Source organism: Carassius auratus, unplaced genomic scaffold (assembly GCF_003368295.1).
Source record: "Carassius auratus strain Wakin unplaced genomic scaffold, ASM336829v1 scaf_tig00216047, whole genome shotgun sequence".
In the NCBI taxonomy this organism is placed as follows: domain Eukaryota; kingdom Metazoa; phylum Chordata; class Actinopteri; order Cypriniformes; family Cyprinidae; genus Carassius; species Carassius auratus.
The window spans coordinates 268,056-293,284 of record NW_020528379.1 but is presented as its reverse complement, the minus strand read 5'-3'; the positions used below and the strand labels follow the sequence as shown (position 1 = coordinate 293,284).

At 37.6% G+C, this 25,229-nt stretch overlaps 1 protein-coding gene and 1 long non-coding RNA gene across 2 annotated transcripts in view; one reads left to right on the top strand and one right to left on the bottom strand.

The window, feature by feature from the left end:
- The window catches only part of LOC113096960 (calmodulin-binding transcription activator 1-like), a gene marked incomplete at its 3' end in the record, with an annotated part of 313,244 nt that overhangs the window by 31,288 nt on the left and 256,727 nt on the right, over nucleotides 1-25,229 (top strand). The gene's annotated exons all lie outside the window — the stretch shown is intronic.
- LOC113096959 (uncharacterized) lies at nucleotides 9,318-15,441 on the bottom strand. The gene is made up of 3 exons (XR_003288744.1): nucleotides 15,283-15,441; nucleotides 13,879-13,948; nucleotides 9,318-9,425 (listed from the first exon to the last, which is right to left on the bottom strand). It is a non-coding gene; the product is annotated as an uncharacterized LOC113096959 (long non-coding RNA).

Below are 25,229 nucleotides of genomic sequence, written 5' to 3'. Positions count from 1 at the left end.
TCAGCAGCTTGACATTAGCTGATAGGATTAAGGAAAAATATCTACAGGAGTTTCTTAATAGAAAAGACAATCACTGTCTGAGAGAAGAATTGAGGTGTGTTTGGAGCAAAACAGGAATGGCAATGAAACTGGGCTGGTGATATTTCACAGCACTTATAGTCAGATTTTGATCATGTTAGATTTTTCTCTCACACTGGATTGAAATTAGTTCACATTATTATTTGCTGCATATTTTATTACTTTATTTGTTATTTTATTTTATATTTAATAAAAAATTATGAGCAGTAGGACATAGATTACAAAACTGCTTTGGTGTGCTCTCTTCTGTCCATCAAGCGAACTTTTATTCCAAACAAGCTGTACTTCTGTCCTCTGTAAACTGGAACCTTGCTGTGCCACACAGCTATGCTTCTCCATTTTTCCCTTTTTTGTATGCTAGATTAGCACAACAAATGCAATATCACAGCACTGGTTTTTGACTAAATCACTATGACTGAAAGACCAAAACTGCCATCTTCCTGAAAGCCTAGTCTCTTTGGAATAATGTTGATATCCATTTTGCTGGAGGTCACAGAAGTGATCTTAAACTGATGTTGTAAAGAGTTTATGGAATGCAAACATACATCTATACTTTAAAACATTTGGTTTTAAACCACAAGCACTCCAAATTTGATTGTTTAGAATTATCACGGAAAAAAGAATTTGGGGCAATTATAACAGCAAAACTTTAGAAGGTTCCTCTCTACTTGTATGCTCATTAAATATTTTGGATAATATAAAATGCTTTCAGCTACACTAATAAGAGTGTAATACTGTCAGCTCTGTTGAACTTCTTTTACTTTTTAAACCACCGAATTCCCCAGATTTCCCCCAAAAACAACACACGATGTGAAAAGTCTACAGATTCCTTTTGGTCTTGGTTTAAACACAATGAAGTCAATTAGTGTAATTTTGTCACATTGTCTAATCCTAAATCTGAACATTGCTGATTTGATTGATGCCAATAATTATCATCTGATGTTGATACAGTTCTTATTGTCTCTAGAATGTTCATAAGGTTTAAGCGACCTGTTCTAATATAATGTGTTTACCTAATGGTTATTTACAGAAGAATAAAAAGAAGGAATACAACCCATGTTGCAACCAATGGAGGAAGTTATTGCAGCTGACGAATGATTACAATGAGCATGAAAATCTCAGCCATATATGAGATATACTCAGGGTGGCATTAACGTGACTTTGGAAGGGGAATTAGAGAGTAATAACTTATAAACAGTGCAATTAGTGCAAGCAGCTGTAACACGGTAACCCCTATTCATCAAAGCAATTGGTCTTGCGTGTTTAAATTTTGAAGCAAATGTATTTTTTATTTTGGTTATACGGCAAAGTCTGATGGCTTGACTTCAGTAGCATGATAATGGCGGCCACTGAGCTCGTGTGAACTCCTGGGATAGAGCTTCTTTGCTCCCGGGCTCCTCTGAAGGACAAGAAACTTCAGGCAGTTCCCCGATCAAAGGTTAACCCAGGTCTGTAGGCACACTTTATTAAAGGAAGTATAATTAGCCACCGAGGAAGGTATGCTTAAGGGGAGACCTGCAATAATTGAAGTCTGCTGAAAATGTTGTATATGCAACCTGATGTCCTGTGGTCTTGTAGCATTAGTTCTTAAGGTCATCCAGCCTAGAGGGCAGAACAACAAAAGGTTCAAGTGTAGTTTAAATGTTCCTCCCCTGGCAGTAACAAACCAATCCTGAGATTCTCAGGCATTAAGGCTCAAACCAGAAATGTTATATAATATACTGTATATTATTATTAATATTATTATTTGTGCATATATCTGCATTATATGGTCTGACCACATTTCATATTAGCATCAGTGCCAGCTGTAGAAAAACTGACAGAGGCATCTAATGTTTTTTTCCAAGACCTCTTTTTATACTCTCAGCAGCCTTATTGTAGGAAATACCCAAAGTGCCACTAAATTCAGAAATGAAGACTCTGAGCTATGAAACAAAGGCCTGATTTGCCTTAATCATTATTTGCTCTGGAATGGAAAATCAATGGCCTTTGATGAGAGTGTTTTGCAGTGTGACAATGTGAAATGTGAGATTGGATGTTTAAAACGGCTCCTGTCTTTGTTGTTTAGGAACTCCATTCTTTTAATGTGTGGGAAGTGTTCCATCTATTATAGAGAGCTTGTCTGTCAAGGAAATTAGTTTCCTGTAACTTTGAACAGAGGAGAAAAAAACCTAGAAAGATTTATTTTTTCATTCTTTGTTGGAATTGAGCTTTGCAAAGGAAGCTTGTCTTATGTAACTGATGGGATAAATGTGTCACTCACTGTCAGTGACAGTCCTCTGAAGTAACATTTGATTAAACCTGCTTTGCCAGTCTGGAGCCCAAATAGAGACAAACTTCTGTGTACGTTCTTATCTGGGCATAAAAATAAACATATAATATGCTCAGATCTTTTATTCAGGACAAATTTTGGTCAGGCTTTGGATATTCACAGTTTGACAAATATTAATTTGAAGACTACAAAGGAGGCTGATGTGAGGTAAATAGGGTTGGGAACCGAGAACTGTTCTGTTTTGTTTTTTAAAGGAACCAAAACTGTGAGCAATTTCTAAGTTTCGGTTCTGGTGCGACACGTGACCAAGGACTGTGAACAGCCTTGTGCCGGTGCTCTGATGATTTGGCATTTCCCGTTTTGGATGTCACAAACCAAATAACAGAAATGCTGCCCTGCCTCTTTAATTACTGAGATCATTCCAATAAGGCGTGCGCCACAGACTCACCGCAGCAAAATGTTATTGATAGTGTGAAAAACATCAACTTTGAAGCATATGGTGACTGATGGACTAGCATTACTCAACATTACTTACTACCTTCCAGCAACACTACATTCAATGAAGGTAAAATAGTAAAAAAACATAATAATAGTTCATTTAAATGGAACTGGAATTGGAACAGGAAAATTTGTATGCTTTAATGTTGAATTTTGACATTGCCAACCTTTAAATTAAGTTGACAGTTAGTAATAAACAGTATTGAGCAGTGAGTAGTTGAGTATTGTGCATTTTTCCTTACCACTATTCTTTTAACAGTTGTTTAATGATTTTAATGGAACCAGAATCGGAACCGGAACTGTTAGGTGGAATCGGAACTTGAATACCCTAGAGGTAAATGAATCTAGTCTCTGGTTTGTCTCCTGTATTTGTGATGCACAGAGCAGCTGTAGTTTGTTCCAATGATGCCAAGCCTGACTGCAATTCCTCCACTTAAATGAACAGTGGTTCACTACAGCAGGAGGTCCCTCTCCAAGATGAAGTTGAGAATTGCTCTTTTGTCTGCTCTTCTCTCTTTGTGATTGGATAAGAGATTAAAGATGAATTAGTTGCAGTTTTATTATGGTAGTTTATCTCCTGACTCCAACAAACAGAGAACTTCAGACTTTTCAAGGTCAGTCATTTATCTTGTTAAAGCCACTGATTTTTCTCTCTCTTGTCACATCACTTGGTATTAAGGTAAAAACAAACAATGAATTAAAAATACATTTGTGTCTCTCTCCTTCCCGAGACACTACATGCCCTTGTCCTCTGCTTGTTGATGCCACTTATTTATTTATATATTTTGGAATATAAAAGTGTAATTTTGAGAGAATTACATATAATAACCCATATGGTGGTGAGAAGAATTGTGTCAGTTGCAGTTCTTGAGTGAAGCAGTGGCTTATCTCTGGGGGAATGGGCCCATCAATCACAGCACAATGATTTTTCTTTCATTTTTACCTGTAATGGGCCTGTTTCCTCCAGTGCCTTCTGGATAGCATTTAGTGATGGAACACTTAAGTGCAATAGACCTAACATTGTGTACGCAGACAGGGGTGGCTAGATTGAAAAGTTACACTGAAACCCGGTCACCTTAGACCGCATCTTCTGCTCTTGAATGTAAACACACATTCACACATTTATCTTATCTTGGTTCAGGAGCGAATAGACATATTTGAATATGAATACTTAACATTATTAATGCTCAGAAGAGGACGAGTAATTCATAAATCGGATGTGATTGAGGTATTGTACATAATTGTGAAGGGTGTAAAAATGTGTCACATTTTGGAAGCTATTGAGCATTAATTAACAAGCCAGTATTTAGTGTGATATTAGTGTGTTTTAAAATCTAGTGAGCTGACTATCTAGACAGCATGTTGGTGCATTTTAGGTGATTCATCTCAGTCTTATTGCATTTTCTCCACATTATAAACACGATAGGCCTTGTGTTACATTTTAACCACTGACCGGTGCAAAACCAATGTCAAATTATTAAAATGTTTTAATCCATAATAAAATGTCCTCTGCCATATAGGCTGTTTTGATCCTTCCATCCACCCCAAATTTAGAATAACATCACAGACTGAAAAACTAAAAAGTAGGTTCCTCTTCAGGAGGTTCTCTCTTCGAGGAGGGAGCCTTCGCCAGTGTTCCCCATGGTGCTGGCCCCACTTCTGCCAAGGCAGAGCAGCAGCTCCACTCGTGGGGTTTGCAAGTGGATTTGGCAGAGGGAATGGAGACGGGCGAGTCCCTATCTCTTTCCACATTGGCCAGATCCGGCGCCCAATCCCTGGGTTTGGAAGCACGCTCTGCGGTTTCTTCCCCCCAGGGAGAGGGATCGACACTCTGCCTCTCTTCCTCTGAGGAGGTTCATGTTGAGACTGTCAGCGGGGATTTGCCACCCCACTCGCCACAATACGAGGAACTCTTAGAGGTGGTTACTCGCGCAGTGGCCAAGCTCAACATCGATTGGCCTGCCGAGAAAACACCTGTACTGCAGAAAAGTAAGCTTGATGAACGCTTTCTGCGGGTGAGGCAACCACCTCCAAGCCAGGGCCTTCCCTTCTTTCCCGATCTGCATGAAGATCGTGGAAACGCCCGTTTTCAACCCACCTCTAAATCTCTTCATCTGATTATTATGGCAACATGGTGGGGAAGGGAGAGCATGGCTATAGAGTGATGCCATAGGTGGAAGAGACCCGCTCAGAACAATGTCGGCTTTTGTGGGCAAAGGGTATTTGGCAGCAGGTCAGGCTGGTGTGTGTCTGCACAGCATGGCGGTGTTACAGGCATAACAAGCCAACCTGCTGAAAGAGTTAGACGAGGGAGAGGAGATCAAGTCCGATGATATGTCAGATTTACGTCAGACCGCTGATCTCTCCCTCCGCGCCACCAAGGAAACCGCCCTAGCACATAAACAAGTGGCGGCGTTCCTTAAGTTCCTCCCTCGCCGCTCTCTCGTGGCATCTGGGCGGAAGATGCCCCAGCCACATGCCAGATCTTCATTTAGGGAGGCTCAAAAACGCTCTGGATCGGGGGCTTCTAAACCCAAGTTAGATCTTAGGGCAGTTATTGAAGCCAAGAAGTACTCGGCCAAGAAGTCCGGACAGAGGGCAGCCCCTGCTAGGGGAAAGTGGGGTACACTGAATTACATGGTGCCCGTCTCGCCTTTGTGCCCTGAGAAAGTCAGTCTGCCAACCCTGCCAGAGTTCCAGGATGCATCGGCTTCCATCGAGCGCCACTCTCAGTATTTTCTGCCCACAAGCATAGCAGAGCTGAGAGCTGTGTCAACTAATGTGGTGCACTAGGCTAAGGTGGTGGTCCCGAACCCGAGAGGACGTGGGTTTGAATCTAGGTTCCATTTCTGGGGTGGTGTTGGAGCAGTGGATAAGACACATGCCTTTGGTGTGAGAGACCCGGGTTCAAATCCACTTTGAAACACCAATGTGTCCCTGAATAAAAAGTGTTAGCTAAATGAAACTGGTTTTAACGGTATTACTACTCTTACCGATACTGCTTAACGGTATTCTTATCGATACTTTGTATTGTGTGTGTTTTTTTTTTACGAAAAAGTTGAGAACAGAATTAACATTTCTGTATTTTTTTATGTAAAATTAATAAAACAATTATTTGTAGTGCAAGAAACAGCCATGTTTGAACAAATAGCTATTATACAAAAAACAAATGAATGAAAAACAAATGAAATAAAGTATATTTCTCTGCTAAAGAACATACAGTGGTACAAAGCAATACACACCTAGAGCAGTGAGCAGCAATTTATGCTGCATCGCCCAGGGAGCAGTTGGGGATTCGATGCCTTGCTCAACGGCACCTAAGTCATGGTATTGAGGGTGGAGAGAGCACTGTACATGCACTCCCCCCACCCGCAATTCCTGCCGGCCCGAGACTCGAAATCACAACCTTTCAATTGCGAGTCTGACTTTCTAACCATTAGGCCACGACTTCCCCTCACACCATCACGCATGTTGTAGCTCAAAACAGATCCGAGCACTGGTTTGTCACCATAGATCTCAAAGATGATGGCAGCTGCATCCAATGTGAAACCTCTTGGACTGCTGTACATGAGATCCCTTCAATGGTGGCTCAAGACCAAGGGATTTTCTCTGAGGGGGAATCCACTTCGAACTATCAAGGTCATGCGGTGATGCCTCTTACCTTAGACATGTGGAAGAAACCTTGGTTCTTGAATCAGGGCCTGGTACTGGAAGCTCCTCACTGGTTGGGGTGCGGTCATGAGTGGCCACCCTGCCCATGGTCTGTGGAGCGGTCACCATCTGACATGGCATATCAATTGTCTAGAGATGCTAGCCGTCTATCGAGCACTAAAATATTTCCTCCCAGACCTGAGAGGTCACCATGTGTTGGTGCGCACTGACAACACATCTTATATCAACAACCTGGAAGGTCTGCGTTCGCGCCCCTTGTACAAGCTGGCACATCAGATCCTACAGTGGTCCCAGGGCAAACTCCTCTCACTCAGAGCAGTATATATTCCTGGGAAGTTAAATGTGGGAGCAGACATATTGTCGAGGCAGGGGCAGAGGTCCAGGGAATGGAAGCTTCACCCCAATGTGGTGAAGCAGATATGGAGAATTTTTGGCAAAGCTCAAGTGGACCTCTTTGCGACTCAAGAGACATCGCAATGTCCCCTCTGGTTCTCTCTAGTTCATCCAGCTCCCCTGGGACTGGACACTAGGCTTCGTCTGTATGCATTTCCCCCTATTGCTCTGCTCCCGGGAGTTCTGGCCGAGTATGGTTCTCAGATCTGGTCTCGCTGGGTCTCTCCATGGGAGATACCGATCAGGACAGACCTACTCTCACAGGCGCAGCTCTGCACAGGCATCTTGTTCCCCATAGCGTTTTCGATGCAGCTCGAGTTCCTGAAGAGGAACATCTCAAGGTTACGCATGTAACCATGGTTCCTCGAGGGAACGAGATGCTGCGTCTCGATGCCATACCTCCAGCACCCCTGCTGGCTCTTGCTGTTACTTGGAGCTATTGCCAGCTGCGCAGCATGTGCTTTTATAGCTTCCTGGTCGCTTACATCACCCTGCCCGTGATGTCACACTCTTCCATTGGACATATTACACCCGATATTCAGTCGCTCACGCTAAGCGCATTCCCCAAAGCGTTTTCAATGCAGCGTCTCATTCCCTCATGGAACCATGGTTACATGCGTAACCTTGAGACGTTTTTACCTTAATTTGACCTCTTTACTTTGAAATAATTAACTTGGCTTGAAAGGTAAAAAAAAATCTAAAATTTAAATTTGGTTAATAGTGGCATGTATGTAATTCTACTAAAGTAATTTATTGAGGCTATATTTGGAATCCAGCAGTATTTGAGGGTTCAGTGTGAGGTTGTGTGTAATATACATTGATGGATAAAATGGCTCTCTTGAGACTGTTCTCCAATGCTGAATAGTTCACAGTGTGGCTCCAGAATGAGAGAAAGTGGGAGCGGCTGATGTGTGCAGGGCATGTGCATCCCATCTATGACAGCTCGTAACATAGACATTCATACTGTGAGGTGATGCCCTGCTCCATCTGGACGGTTCACAAGCACACACACAAACACTTGCTTACATATTCATGTGCACATGCAAATATCTACCTACACGCACATAAATAAGAGCAGCCCACTTGCATTATCTTCACACAAAACAGGTTTACCCAACTAGATTACAATGAATGTAGAATGTAGAGAATGTTTAGCTTTCACATCATACTATGTTACTAAAGTCATACAGATTTCAAAAGGCATGAGGGTGAGAAAATAGCATTGTTTTCATTTTTGGTTGAACCATTCCTTTATACAATTAAGTTAGGCTCTTATCCAGGTCTGCATGTAGATTTGTGAGATGAATGTTTCAGAGTCAGCTGCAAGATGTCACTGATTGTTCTGTGTGTTCTGTGATTGTTCTGTCTGTTGACATTAGACAGTGCACCGGATGGTGGAATGAATATTTGTATCAGCCAAGGAAATATTGTTTTGGGTTTATACATCTTGTAGCATCTTATATTTTGGCATCTGTACACTGATACGGTCTCTATTTCCTTTTTACACATGTCAAGGCAAGTGCTTGCAAGTTGCTGAATTAAATGCAGGTTTTAGACATACACTGTAAAAGGGTTGCTGTAAATTTTACAGTAACTTACTGGCAGCTGGATGCCAGTAACTTACTGTAAAATAGTTTACAGTATCATTACTGTAAATCCATGTACAGTAATAATAATGCATACTGTATTACTATTTACAGTATGAGTACTGTATTTTTCAATTACAGTACAAGTACTGTATTTTAATATGCAGTAATAATACTGTATATTGTATTATTATTTACAGTACAAGTACTGTATTTTTATTTACAGTACTAGAATTGATTTCATATTACTCAGACTTTTTTTGTAGATTTGGGTCTAGCTTCATTTGCTTTATTGTTACAAAATTAATAAAATTTTAATCTACATGTCACTGGTAAGGTTGCAATAAAGTTGGATGAAACTGATCTAATCGCAGCAGTCAAAGTTTTATTTAATATAGAACTCAAAATACTCAGAAAACAAAGCAACAAAACCAAACACAGAGTATAAAAAGACGAACCAATTAATGAAATTAACAACAGGTGTAACTGATGTTTAACGAATGAAAAACCACTAGCTGTAAACTATACGTTTTTTAATCCCCCAAAAATGCATAAGTTCTCATGAACATTTGTCATTAAAATGTGCCGTTTCATTGTTTAACTATTTCATTATTTAACATTTACTTTAAAAAGTACATTCTACAAATGTGTTTGAATTCATCCTGTGTATTTGTAACATGGCTAAAAATTTCTGAAAAACATTCTGAAAAGCAGAACAAATCAAACAGTAAAAACATGTTTTAGTCGTGTTTTCTTTCAATAATTTGGCCAATCGAATTCAACAAGCTCTCTGATGAAAGATGTCACAAGAGGATTAAGGCTGGCGATTTTTCTCTGCACCCTTTTTCCAGATGCCCGGCTGATCTGTGATTTTGATTTTGTGATTTAGGCATTTGGTGCCATCAGGGTTTATTCTCAGAATGAACCTGCAAGCACAAGAAAAAACACATTTATCAAACCACTGATTTCCCAACAGTCATAACATGGTGCTGTATGCAGTTTTATGTTAATAAAAGCAATATGTACTATATAAATAAATAATTAATTATACATTGTAGACAGATTATGAACAGATTAGACAGATTATCATGAACCTTTGTGAGGTTGCAATTAAAATGAGGGACACTTTTTAGTGATTATAAAGAGACAGCTCTTTGCGTGCTTTCTGCCATGCCAAATCAAACATAGTAGTCTATTTTTGCTTTTCTGTTTAAATTAACAGTGGTTTGGGAATTTAGATAATTTATTGGGAATGTTGATGCTGGGATGTGATGTCTCTAGGCTCTGGTTCTCAAACTTTTTAGAGTAGTACCCCCTGAGGCTTTTAACATCCATCTGCGTAACCCCTCTCTGCAGTTACACCTTTTTCACTAAGGGTCAATATTTGCTCCTAATATTTGCTTTTTTTACATTTACAAATACTTTTATAAAATAAATAATGCTTTAAATAAAAAATATAAAAAATTCAATAGAGAAATATGCAATGATGGTAAAAACAAAGTGATGCTTTAAATATTAAATTAAAACCCCCAGTACGTCGCAACAAGTCACTATCTTTATTTGTGAGGCATTCATTCATTCAGTAAGGAAGCAAATGACTGTAATTATCAATGAATCATTGAATTATTGGCTCTCTTAATTTATTCAAAGCCGCAGATTCATTCACAAACACTGCTGTGTGGTGCTGTTCTGCAGTAGCTTTCGTTGGAGCTATTTTTTGTATCGAAAAATACTGACTATTACTGTGTTTAAAATGAACATCACTTAATATTAATACCTTTTGTTTGTTGAACTGTTGTATAAATCAATGTCACATTAGCAATCAAGTAGATATTCGTGTTAAACACAGGAACTCACACAGGGAATGTTTTTGTATTGAAGAGATTTTGAATCTTAAATCGTCAGTAGGGTTGCCACCTTCAATACAGAAAAATAAGGGTAAATCACAACTTAAAACATGTTTTCATAAAAATATTAATTGCTAATGAACTTTAGTAATTGTATAAGGTGGCGTGAACACAGATTTTGGATAAAATATTTGTCACTGTTTGCAGACAGTAACACCATCCAAACAGTGAAACCACATAATAAATAACTGATCTACAAACATTTCTAAATTCATGTAAAACACACAATTATTGTTATTTTCTTTTTATTTTTGGTAAGTTAATCTATTTTATATAGTCTATTCTTAATTGTACTGTAGCCTATTGAAGAATGCAATTGTTTAAATTAGTTAAGTTGTTTATTTGCTTCACATAGGCACTGTATTTTAATTATTAAATATATCTCTCTTATCTCTTATTAAAATAATGCTTATGTGTCTGACTGTACACCTTAACCATAATAAACAAATCGGTAAAACTTTAAAATGTGTTTAAAAATAATCTGGAGCAGCTTCCACCATTCTTTCAAATCGACTCTCTGCCAAGAGACCCGCCCTCCACTGACTCTGATTGGCTGTGAACCTGAAACAAACCAATCAATCCAATGATGGCAGTGAGTATTACCCAATCAGGGGCAGAATAGGACGAGTCTTCACAGAATGCCGGTGGGATGATCTGCATCAGATGCTGCATTGAAGACAACTCGGAAAATACGGGACAAACCACGTCCAGTATTGATTCAAAATGGGACGCGCTATTTTATTCTCAAATGCAGGAACGATTCCGTATTTCAAGGGACGGATGGCAACCCTATAAGTCAGTCAAGTCAAAATTTATATATGAAAAGCTCTTTTCCAAAACATGATGAATGCCATAAAAATTTTTTTTGTAATTTTGTAATGTTTTGTAATTTTGCTGTGTACTGACCCTATTTGCTGCTCCATCAACGTTTCTTGCCAAATCGCTATATTTCCATGTTTAAAATGTACTGCAGGATGCAGGTTCTTTCCAAACCGCGATAAGCGCTGAACCTATGTTTAGCCTAAATGCGATATATCCTCAGGACTAATCAGAATTATTTTTCTCTCTTCACGCTCTCACCCTTGAATCACTCGCACATATCGCGCCAGACGCTCAGTTCGCCTCATTCGCGCGTCCGTACCGTGCTAAACGCCTCGCGCCGCAGGACCTCCAGATGCACGTAAACGGCGTCTTTGCATTGACTTAAAGGGATAGTTCACCCAAAAATGTAAATTATGTAATTAATAACTCACCCTCATTTTGTTCCAAACCCTTGAGACCTCAGTTTATCTTTGGAACATAGTTTAAGATATTTTAGATTAAGAAAGGTAAGAAAAACATCATCAAAGTAGTCCGTGTGACATCAGAGGGTCAGTTAGAATTTTTTTAAGCATCAAAAATACTTTTTGGTCCAAAAATAGCAAAAACTACGACTTTATTCAGCATTGTCTTCTCTTCGGTGTCTGTTGTGAGAGAGTTCAAAACACTGCAGTTTAGTGGAAAAAAAAAAGACCATTAGACAGCTGCAGCTCATTCAAAACCTGCAAGGATTCTGAGTAGAACCAGAAAATCTGAGCATATCACACCAGTCCTCAGGTCCTTAAACTGGCTTCCAGTTACATTTAGGATTGATTTTTAAGTACTTTTACTCGTATATAAGTAACTAAATAACCTAGGACCAAAATATATTGCACATATGTTCACTGAATATAAGCCTAACAGACCACTCAGATCATTAGGATCGAGTCAGTTAGAAATACCAAGGGTTCACACAAAACAACTGCCGTCTGCCTTTAGTTACTATGCTGCCCGCAGTTGGAATCAGCTTCCAGAAGAGATCAGATGTGCTAAAACACTAGTCACATTTAAATATACACTCAAAACTCATCTGTTTAGCTGTGCATTTATTGAATGAGCACTGTGCAATGTCCGAACTGATTGCACAATATTTTCACAGTTTTTTTATTCTATTTTATGTAAAATCAATAAATTAATTTTAAAACATCTTCAGTTCTCTCTTCACAGCAGTTCAGTCAGTGTACTGTTTGAGTGCATGCATTACTCCGGGATTTTGGTTTGTTTGAACTCAGAGGGAGTGTCAGCCACATTAAAAAAGTGAACAGCTTTAGTCATTTGTGGATTATGCATACTGGAACCATTTAAAAGATTCAGTTCGATCTGGTGAACTGGTTCAGAAAGATCTGGTTACATCGAATGATTCATTTGCGAACCGGATATCACAAACTGCTTTGTTTTAAATTCTCTCTCACAACAGACACGGAAGAGAAGACAATGCTGAATAAAGTCATGGACCAAAATGCATATTCGATGCTTCAGAATATTCTAACAGTCCCTCTGATGTCACATGGACTACTTTGATGATGTTTTTCTTACCTTTCTGGACATGGACAGTATACACACAGCTTCAATGGAGGGACAGAGCTCTCGGACTAAATCTAAGATATCTTAAACTGTGTTCTGAAGATAAAAGGAGGTCTCACGGGTTTGGAACGACATGAGGGTAAGTTATTAATTACATAATTTAGATTTTTGGGTGAACTATCCCTTTAACACGAAAGTCACTTGCGCCAGACGCTCTTTTCGCATTTGGTGTGAACGCCACTCACTCACATACACAATGTCGTGTCATGATGTGTATGTAAAGTTGAAAATGGATATTTTACTTGTTTAAAATGTGCTAGAGAAAGACATATGACTACTACACTCAAGTCTTTTGCAGTGTCTCACACGCGTCAAATTAAAATTATTGTTTTTAATTTTAATGTTTTTTGAGCAGAAAGTCAACATATCGTCCCCTTGGAATTATAAGGTTCTATCTGCGTTCTGAGCAGTTCTGAGATATTGAGCTTTAAATTTTTGGAATCCATGTAGAAAGCACCTTTTATTTTCTAAATAAAAAGTTCCAAAATGTACATAACTTAAAAAAAAAACTACATCATATAATGTAAAGAAGTGGCCACAGAATAAAAATATGTAAATAACTAAATTTTGACAAAAATGTCAGATAGAACCTTATAATTCCAAGGGTACGATATTACAAAGATTTCTGAAGAATCAAGTGACACTGAAGAATGGAGTAATGAAAAAAGGAATGCATAACATTTTAAAATATATTTCAATACAAAACAGTTATTTTAAATTCCAATCATATTTAAAAATATGACTGTGTTTCTGATCAAATAAATGCAGCCTAAAAGCTTTAGGATAAGAGCTTGTGATGTACAGCCTGGTTGGATTGGCTGCTGCCTAAAATAATTAAACTTAATTTACCACTTTATTTACAAAATATAAATCTTCAACACATGTTCACAAGAGCACCGCGATGCATGCATGTTATGTTGACACAAGAGCAGACGTTCAGTCAGCTCTCGGGTATCTGTCTGCTGGTAGATGTTGACCAACTTTAATCTCATCCATAGTATCAATTAAAAAAGCTTTTTAATAGACTTACCAAGTGCAATCAGTCTTGGGGTACTGGGCAGAGAGAGGCTTCTCTCTGCATCTGCTGGAGTTGCAGTGACCTAAAAGTAGAGCAATTAACATAAGGTTGGGAGAAATTAATTACATTTATAGAGAACATACTTGCATCTTGTTTTAAAATACTTCTCAATGTGCTTTATAAGCATATGTCACTCTGTGATATCTTTGTCTGCCTATCTTGCAAAATAGAAGTTTGATCATAAATGATGATGAAAATTAAAGTGTACCTCAAATGCATGACATATGAATACAAAAACAGTAATAATCTTTTAGAAATGTCTTAAGAAACTATAATCCTGCGATCTCTTACATCCTCCAGTAAATGTGGGTCATCTGATCTGTGTGTCTTTGCATCAATGTACTGTGCTTTGACTGACTCAAGGGCTCAAAAGGGCTTTGAGGGTCTCATTTACTGGAACATCCTGCAAAAAGCAGTCCTTTCCTTTGGAATTTTTACCTGTATACACCTGTTCAGGTGCCATATAATTAAAATTCCTCTTGAAATATGTCTTCTGTCAAAAATGTTTCTTTAAAATGGTAAATGGACTACATTTATATAGCGCTTTCAACAGACCACATGGCCATCCAAAGCGCTTTACAAGTTGAATCACATTCACCCATCCAATCACTCATTCATACACCGACGGCGGTGTCTGCCATTCAAGGCACCATCCAGCTAGTCGGATGCTCGTCTTTATCATTGCAATTATCATCAACCTCAGAATGCACAACAATGTCATCATGGATGTCATTGTCATCATGGATGTCACTGTCATGTCTACAGTTTGATGCATCAGCATCTATTATTACAGGGTTCTCCAAAGATTCTCTGTTTTTTCTGCTTATGTGAGATGTGAAAGATGATTTTACATGAAAATGTTTTTCACAGTTGGGAAAGGGGCAGGTAACGTTTTCCCCATCTCTTATATGCCAATTTAAATGGTCGCAGAAGCTAGGAAAATTTGGGGATGTACAGTAGGCTATGCTCGCATCCCACAACCTGACAAATCACAGGATCCGTTTGAGCAGGTCTGCAGTTAACCTTATTTGGTTGTGTGTGCTTACGAAGCATGTGTGACTTTAGTGCAGACAGAATCTGAAAACTACAAGGACAAGTCGGCAAACCACCATTGAACCTAAAACTAGACAGGTTCCTATGCATTATGATATACGGTGGTAAAATCTGTAATGCGTTCGCACAGATAACTTGCAGTGTTCGCACACAAAACTGCGCAACCATCTTGACTGCTGCTTTTTTAAACAGTATGTTAAAGATAGAAATGACAGTTTTCAGATTATGTTAACGTTTTAATATAAGAGTCAACGTTGGTATAATAATCACCAGCTTTTCCTCATTGAATTATTGTTAGCTTACCAGTTTCTTCAGATGACGGTAACCGCCAGAAAAGAACTCCAAGCAACTCCAAACCTCCGACGTTCCGCGGTTCTAACAGCAAAAAACTAAATGAAAACGAAATATTCACTTCAAAATACTGTTATACAACCTCCGTCTTTAGTGTTGCCTCACGTTTTCTTTTTGTAAGTTACTTCAAGATAGTTTGCTGTTAACGTAAAGTTTCCACAGAGTCCTCCTGCTTAGCTAATTTACATTAAAGAGGCAGAGGAGCATTTAAAAAAAGCTTATTTTGTTTCTGTGTCACTAAATATCAGTCGATGTAAACTTTATTCACCCCGTTTAAGTTGTCATAATGATAACGGCAGTAACAATTGTAACATTACCTCAGGCCTTGACAAACAGGCAGAAAAAAAGTCTTGACTACAGGAATATTGTCCTCACAACTCACTCAATTTGCAACACTGGTTCGTGTTAGGTTGCTGTTAATAAGTGACTGCATTTGAAAATATCTCGGTTTTAAATAAAATAATTACAGAAACAATACTAACCTTTTTGTTGAGTGTTTCCTCAGTTGTCCCAACCAACCGAAAAAAAAAACCGTTGAAAATAAGTCTCCGTTGTCATTGGTCAGTTTTTCGCGGGCATTGTCGCTACTGTAAATCGATTTACAGTAGAGAATAATTACAGTACTAAACTTATATTTTCCCATAATCCTTTGCTATTTACAGTATTATACTGTTGGCACATTTAACAGTATTATACTGTACATATTACAGTAAAATACTGTTCAAATTACAAAAATCCGTTACAGTGTATGTCAGGGGAGAGAATAGAAGAAGTGCTGTTTTATCAGATTTAGTCCTTGGCTGTTTATACCTCTCTCTGAATATTACATATGATTCAGTGAGAACGGGGTTTGCCAATCAACTGTACCCTAAAGGCAAATGGAAGGTTAAGGTGTGTTTCATTTATGGTGTAGTCCTACTCTACATAGGGAAGGATATAGAAAATTATTGGATATTTGCTCCCTTTTGCTTCCTTTATAAATCTCAACACATCTTATAGTCAACAGATTTAATTTATTTTCTTGACATGGTGAATAATGATTATTTTTTTGAGGCTTTTTAAGTTGACTTTGGTCTCAGAGTCATTAGTGTGGTAAGAGAGAGGTTGACAGTTGCTTACTCTGAGGTTGTGGTTTCAAGACAGATGCAAATTGGTGTGTTTGGATGATGTGAAATGATTGTAAATGTGCACGTTTTCTCTCCAGCTCTAGTGCTGAACAAATGTCGGGTTTTGTGTGTATTGTTAAAGTGTGGACTTGTGATTTGTTCAGTGTTTCACATAAGAGCATGACTGTGCAGACGTCTTATGAAACAAGGCAAATATCTCAAATTTGTATCATTCAAGCTGTATATGGACCAGAATATCACAGGATTTCTTCATACTGCACACAAATCAGATTTGTTTTTAGGACTGACTGTTCCACACTGTCATTTTGCAAAATGATGAAATCTTATCCAATTGTCCAGACAATTTAGTCAATATTCAATGTATCTGTAATAGTAATGTACGCATCAGCATGATACCAGGAGACTTCTCACACAGCAATTGAGAGTAACTGTCAGAGTGGAAAAAGAGAGGATGGGTAACAGGAAATTTTGCTCTGCTCATATCTATCATGGTATCTTGCCACTGTGGTGAGAGGTGTTTTATGCATTCATGCATAGGCTATATTGTGTTCAAAACTGCTGACTTCTTCAGTAACTCAATTATTCACTACACTGTAAACTTTACATAGATTACTGTATGAGAAAAGAGTGAGCAAAAAGGAGTGTATTGGGACACAACTCCAGACATTATGTTTTAAAATATTTATTATAACTAATTATTTACTAAAAAGACAGGAAAAAATGGTCATGAGATCATAATTAAAATTATATTAACTGTCTAGGCTGCATTGTTTTGTGTTCAAAGATAATTATGTCTGCTGACTAGGCACTGTGTTTAAAATATTTGGACCACTTGGAAAGTTTGTTGTCACCCTTATAAGTGTGCAAACGCTGTCCATATAATTGTGCAAAAACAAGTGTTTTCTGACTGATAAGCAGACAGAGGGAGACTGGGTGGTGTAAAGAACCTGTGTCTGTGGGCAGAATGGCTGTGTCATTACCACTTCGATTATGATCTCCACCTTAATGCAGTGATTGGGTCTGTAACAGCCTCATCTCTTATCCTGATCTGATTCTGAGACACCTGCTGGTCTGGGTCAACAAGCAGAGACTTTGGTTCTCATGCTACCATGGTAACTTTTTACTCCCTTTCGGGTCTTGTTGATTTCAAGTGTTGGATGTCTGAATATTATTCCTGGTAGATGAGATGGAATCAATAAAGTTTTTGGTGGTTTCAGGGAGGCTATTGTAGTCTAATACAAGCAAATGCAAAATCACATGGTTCATTAACACCACAAGGCAATTATAAGAACTGTGTAATGCCGGCTGTAAATGACCAAGCAGAATACAGTTTTGTTCACTTGGAGTTTTTGGTAGTGCAGTTTAATTCATTTGGCACCAATAACAAAGGTTTATTGTTATTGGTCCCAAGATTTTTTTAATTCTTTTCTAAGAGGCATGATCAATAGTTTGAATAAGGTGTTGTTTCTGTCAGATTTGGACATATATGGATGTAGTCTTTCATGAGAAAACACTATAATTTTGTCCCTGCTAATGTCCAGATAAAGCCAATTTAAATCATTGCGGCATCTAATTTATTTTCATTCCTGCTCAGATGTTCTCCCACAATGGATATGCAAATCGCAGAAAGAAATTCCAACCTTCCTTTGAACAGATATAATAGAGACATCACAAACTTTTTGATGGAACAATAGTTTGTTTTACCCTTAATAGAAATGCATCTATATCTACTGATAGACAAGCCTTGACAAAAGACTAACAATAATAATTACAGTTTTGTGAAAGAGGCAGAAAACAACGAAGAGACAACTGAATCCAAGTCTGGGCATTTTAATGAACAACACCGATATCAGTAAAACTAACTGGCAAAGCATTCCCCGCTGTGCGGTGCATTTAGCTCCATATAAAGTGATGTATCCTGGGTATTTAAGGCCTGCATTTATAAGAGTCACTACACATTAACTCTCATCCATGCCCTGTGCATTGCTCATCTTCTTGTGCTATGCTTGTATTCCCTCTGTGGGCTGTTTGCATGGGGGCAAAAACAATATAAATTATGCTGCCTCTGAAGGATGGTGCACTCCACACGAGGACTGTGATAGGGTATTGATTCTCAATACACTGCTAAAATTGCCTGTCTGCCTTCCAGCTCCAAACACACATGTGACAGCTCCAATACAGGCTAGGAACTATGCTCTATGCAGGGCCATTACTGGGGTCCCCTCTGTTCCTGAGGCTGCGCTGGGCTATCAAAACATCTATGAGAAAGTGGAACTCACTTGTATTTAAGCCTATCAAATGGAGCAGTGGTTAGGGCAGTGGTTCCCAAACTTTTTTCAGCATGCACCCCTTTCTAGTGTCTGGCACCTGTCAAGCACCCCCCAACACCTTACTCTGGTTAGATTTCACATTTTTAATTGCAATAACTAAATACAAATATTCACTGTAAATTAGAAAACATAATAATAATAAAAGATCACTTCCTTTTTTTGTGAGATGGATGGGCCTGCATGTTTGCACACAGATCATCAAAATTCTGGGTAATGGATGACAGTTTTGTTAAACTTCACATTATTATTTTCAATAACCAAATACATATATCCACTGTAGATTAGAAAACATAAAAAGAACTGTTATAAATACATTATAAATATAAATACATACATATAAATATTTAATTTCTTTAAAGTGCCCGTTTTTAACCTGGATTCACGAAACATTCTCAAGAAGAAATTTCTTCTCAACTTCCATTTTCTTCTTATTTTTTAATTTTAGAAAAAACATAAGGATATTTTGTATTCCCAAAAAATTAATCTTAAGAATATTCTTATCTCTTATCTTGTGACGCTGCTTTTTGTTGACTTCAAAACTCATTAGCAACCCTGAAACGAGTCAGGCAATATTCGGTGTATATGAGTGCGCAGGATGCATTTGCTGTAGAAGCGCGGACTAAAATATCAGAAGCGTTCACTCAGATGAAAGCGCAAAAACACGACACAAAAATTAATGAAACATATTGCTGCAGCTTAAGACAGGCTATTTTAAAAGTAACTGTTAAAAAACAGGCCGCAATAAAAACATGAAGCTGAGCGCCATTCAAAGTCACAACAAAAATATTCAGTCTTGTGCGTGCTTATGATTATGATAATTAGGGTAATCTACAGGAGTGAGTTTAGCAGCAACATGTATTTATTCAGATAATGGCTGTTATTTTCTTCTTAAGATAAAAAATTAAGATGTTCTTAGGAATATATTTGAGAACGTTTTAATATTTTAATTTATTTCTTAAGAAGATTTTTGTGAATCCGGCCCCAGGTGTCCATTCTGTTGAATGTAGTGAGTGAAAAAATGAAAGAATAATCAGTTAGCACCTAATATGAACTAAAAGAACAGGGCGGGGCTATTGTGACACAATTGGCTTGTAAAATGAAATTAAATCAATTGTAATTTATAGTAATGTAATGTGAAATTTGAAATTGTATTTCTTAATGAAACCTTTGCATGTAAAGTTTACCTCAGTTAAATACATAAAAATAATAAAGAGCGATCTTTTTTCCCGCCATTACAAACATTTTCTTGCGCGCCCCTGGTGGTCAGTCTGCGCACCACTAGGGGTGCACACACCCCAGTTTTGGAACCACTGATTTAGAGGTAAGAGTTTATATGAATTCATGTCTGAGGGGAACTTACTGTTTAGATGGTATTTTTTTTTCATCTTGCCACCTGCTGGCAGACAGTAAATCTGCGTCTCGTTCAGCTAGTCCACTGTTTCATGCAGATATTTTATGTATAGTTTCACAAAACTGAAGTCAAAAAGTTCAAAACTGCTCATGTTGCATGTATGCAGCATCTTTGTTTGAATCATGATTGAAATGCAGTGGTTGCCTCTAATTTTAAATGGAAAGAGCACAGACAAAGACTTGTTTTGTATTGTTTATATGAAGCTATTTATTTTATTTGTGCTACTTATTAATTTGATTTGGGGATTGCTTTTAAAATTCAATTTAGTTTTGTTATTTAGCAGATGCTTTTATCCAAAGTGACTCACAAATGAGCACAACGGAAGCAATCAAAACCAACAAAAGAGCAATAATATGTAAGTTCTATATTAGTATATTATTATACTTATATTTCATTTTCACAAAGAAATGTTCAGCATTTTGTCCAAGCAATAATAAAAGGACATATTTAATTCATAATTAGTCTTAAATATAATTTTGTTAAAAAAATTGTTTTTAAATTGTGAATCGAATCGAATCCTGAAATAAAAAACGTGAGTCAAATCGAACTGAATCGAAACATGAATTGAGTGAATCGTTACATCCCTTTTCATTAATGTTAATCAAACAACAAAACAGCCATAACAAAGATTAATCTAAATTTAATTTATACAATGCAGTGCTGTGTATTTGTTCTCCCCCACTCCCTTTTCTTTCTTTTTTTTTTTTTTTACTGACTGCTCACTTGTCTTTAATCATGTTTCTCAAATTTCTCAGACTATAGTTTTTGCTGTGGAATATGAAGTGTATTAAAAGCAAACTCACAATGATCTAAAATTAGTGGCATTATTTTTTTTTGTTTGTATGTTCACATTGATGTTAAAATTATATTTTCTGATTTGCGACATTACATTTTATGTACTTCTAAAACACTGCTGGTCACTTTCAGAAATTGAAGTGATTCTTTCTTTTCTCATGTAAAAGAGAGGAAAATAAAAATCAATTGTTATTATTATTATAGTTCCCCATTTTACATTTACATATTTCATTGAAAATGAAAAGGAAAAAAAAAGTGCAACAATATACTGGGTGTTAAGGGGAATATTTTAGCATTCCTTATCTGTTATAATAAACTGGTGAACCACTATTTCAAATTTATTATATTTGTATAGCTCATTATTTTGAATATAGAAAGCATGTGGAACTTTCTTTAAATTATGCAGATTTGCAAAGGAGAACACAAGGTTTTGCTGGCGCGTGTACAAACAAAAGACTCAATTTTAAAAATGTTAAATTATCAAGGACACCAACACCCAATAGATTTTATGCATAAAGGACTGCTTCTGTACATATTTAATAACTAATAATCAGCCTCTGGCCTTCAGGTTGATGCACATTTGCTTTCTTCAGAAAAAAACTATTGTGTCTGAGCACGTTTATGTGCAGGTGTTTCAGCTGCTGAATGAGAATTTGAAATCACCTGCCTTCTTTTGACATAAAAAAAATGAAAATCTTGTACCAAATACCTCTATTTGATAGATGGCTTTGTTTGTCTGAAGCTGAGCTTCAGAATGCAGACCTCTTTGATACCTCTCTCTGACCTTTCTAAACATGGCTGAATGTTACTCTAGTCATCTCCACAAGAACATCCATAGTGAGTGATTTAAAGCAGTGTAGTAATATGATACACCTAGCCTTTGATTTAAAAGCAGCAAATGCCCAAAGAGATCAATAGAACCCACAAAGGCACATGGGCACCCTTGTAAGGCCCTGTGGAAAGGAGAGGGAGTGACTGTTTTGGCGTGAAATTCTTAGTTCTTTAATAAGGATTACTTGAAAGCATGTCTGACAATATCTGCATGCTGTTCTCCCTTGATAAGGCTGTGTGGTGATGGTGGTGGATGGGGGAGAGGCATCAAATAGATTTTAGGTTAGAAGTGTTCATCTTAGGAATCTTAAATCTGTCAGCTTGACCGCAAAGGGTATTTAATAACTCCAACTGGATGAAATATCATGTAGAAAACTGACCCCTGCAAGGAGTCTGACTGATATTATAGACTAAACAGTGCTTTTAAGAACAATGATGTAAGGGTGCATGTGTCTCAGAGTTGAAGGCGAGCCATCAGTCGCATCTCTCGAGGTGCTGTGCCAACATTGCTGTTTTCCCCTAGAGTTCCAACCTTCACTAAACTCTCATTCTCTCTAATTTGTTCTCCTATCACTGCACTTGCAATTTTGTGCAATATGCTTTTCCTCACGGCTCATATAGTGTCACTTCTGTTATTAATAGACTGGGAATGAATGCAGGAATGTGCATTTCATTGCATCTCTCTTTTTCTCGTTGTCTTTGTCACTTTTTCACTCTTTCATGCGCTCGCTCTCTTTCTCTCTTACTCTCTAAAGACAGTACTCGTGAGCACACTTTGTTTGAATCTAATAGTTTTGATCCCTGCGGAACATCCTCTGAATAAATATTTTGCGCAAAGGAAAGGAATTGAACCTGCTATACTATGTGTATCGATCAGCTCTTTAGTGAGTCCCTGTAGAATGGGTAATTGTGTCTGTGTGCTTCTCTATTTTAAACTAACTGCATTCCATCTGATGGGGAGAATAATCCATCGAAGAAGAAATAGATTGGGGGTGAAGGTACGTGTCATGGCTGATGTGCAGAAAGCCCATTAATACAATCAGGAAGGCTTGTGCCATTGTCTGGAAACTAGGTTTGAAAGTAGACTCCTTCCATTTGAAGTTACCAAATATAATTGTGCATATCTTTTGATGACTTGCATCTCATTTGGAATTTACATATCCCTCTGAAGTGCAATTTGTCTTTGATGATTAGCTCATGTTTAATGGGGCAGGAATTGCTTTGTGTCTGCTGTGCTGTGCTCCAGTTTCTTTGGGCTGGATCACATTTCAACTGTCTATATTTTTTGACCGTTGAAGCAATGACAGAGCAGTAGTGTGAATCTGAACCAAATGTAGACACTGCAAGAGATGTGAGCTCAACAGTCAAACCCGTCCAGGTTTACATAAAAAAACTGTGGGAAAGCAGTGCAATCGAATAAAAACCTGTAAAGAACTAGCCTACTACTGTATGTATAATATTTCATATTTGCATCATGGTGACAGACTGAAAGCTGCTCTTCATTGTTTTTACAGAACATTTATAGTTAATAATAGTCTATTGGTGTTATACATTCAGATATTTTGAATTTGAATTACCTTGCTTTTTCCTTGCATTATTTCTGATCATATAATATATGTATAAGACAAGTTTGTAGAAGATGTAGTTGTAGTTCATGCACCTTTTTGAGATTGAGATTGTAGACAGATTGTGTCAATGGTCAATTAATTTATAAGTGCAATCTGCCATAAAGCAAGAACAAGAAGACCTCATGTGCAGGCTGCGTTCAGACAGTTCATGCATTGCAGTGCACCAGAGGTTAAAAACTATATAAATACTGTCCAGTTTCCTGCACAGACCGATTTTTTTGTGTCTTTACACACCAATGTATTGTCACGAGCCACAAGGTTTAATTTGGTTTTGTTAGTTTTTATTTATTTATTTTTTTACTGTGATTCCCATTCACATCTATTATAAGACTGACAGACTGCAACGGTTTCAGTTACAAATCTCAGTTTGTGTTCTACTGAAGAAACAAAGTCACCTACATCTTGGATGCCCCTGGGGGTAAGCAGATAAAAATAAAATTTTCATTTTGGGTGAACTATCCCTTTAAAACCATTCTGATTATTAGACAGACTTCTATCCATATTAGACAGAATTATTAAAGATGATGGCAAACAAGATGGAGAATGTGATCCACATTCTCTCGCTTTCAAAATAAACGTCCCATATTAGTGCACACATTCAAAGCACATGGACAGAAAGCAGCTGTCACAGGATGTGAGTACTAAACTAAGTTCTCATTCACACACAAATTTATGTTTAAAACACACAATAGTTACAAAAACAGTTGGCTATGTCTGTGAAGGTAAACAGCTTTGAAGTAAATCACATGATTATTTTAGATCTGTGTGGCAGCAGCAATATACTGTCATGGTGCAGGGTGCCGTCTCAGCTTCCCCTGCGGTCTGTGTTGTCCTGTCTGTTCGGTAGCTCGTGGTCAGGGCAATCAGTGCTGATCGTGGCGGGGTTGTGCAGATCACGAGCTGATTCTTCCCCACCTGTCGCTCGTTCCCCCACTCCCTTATATGTCTCTGCTTTTCTGTCTGTTGTCGTGAGTAGATTGTTTTTCCTTTGCCCATGTTTTGTAGGGTTCTAAGTATGAGTCTCACCTTATGTTTTTCGTAAAAGGATCCGTAGTTCGGAGATTCGGCAGCGTGAGTGGTCCGCAGTGTGCCGGCCAGCTCGGAGATCTCTGTGTGCGCCAGAGCATTTTATTATTGTTTATGTTATTTTGTGTTTTGTGGTGAGAATAAAGATTCACCTTTTTTCTACTCTGCATCTGAGTCCTCTGTCTAGTACGCACCATGACATATACAGTAAATAAATAAAAATAATAATAATTGACAATTTGTTTGCATCATCAGTTAATGTTTATTGTTCATCAATTCAGTTTTTTTTAGTTTATTAGTTCATGCAGGGAAATATTGCTGTTTTGTTTTTGGGGCATATTTGCATTCAGCGAAAAATAGGGGAAACTTGCCTTGATCACTTTAATTACATGTTTATTGTATTTCACTTGTTGTATTAAGCATTATTTATGTAATTAGCTATATTGACTGTAAGGCTAAAATTTTGCTTCCTCTGATTGAAAGTGAATCAAGAACCACCTTTTAAATATTAAGGTAAAGCATATATTGAAAATCACTGATTGAGAATTATGAAGATGCATTTTATTTTTAGCTTTTTTTGCCCAAGCCTTGTAGGAACTAGCCAGAAAACCTTGCATAGCAATGCTCAAGTAACCATCCACAACAGCCTCACATAATCTTTGACACATTTTGCATGGCCAAGTGTAAAAATCTAGTTTTGTAATGAGCTCAAGGTGTTCTGCTTGCAGTGTCCTACCGTCTTTACATTATT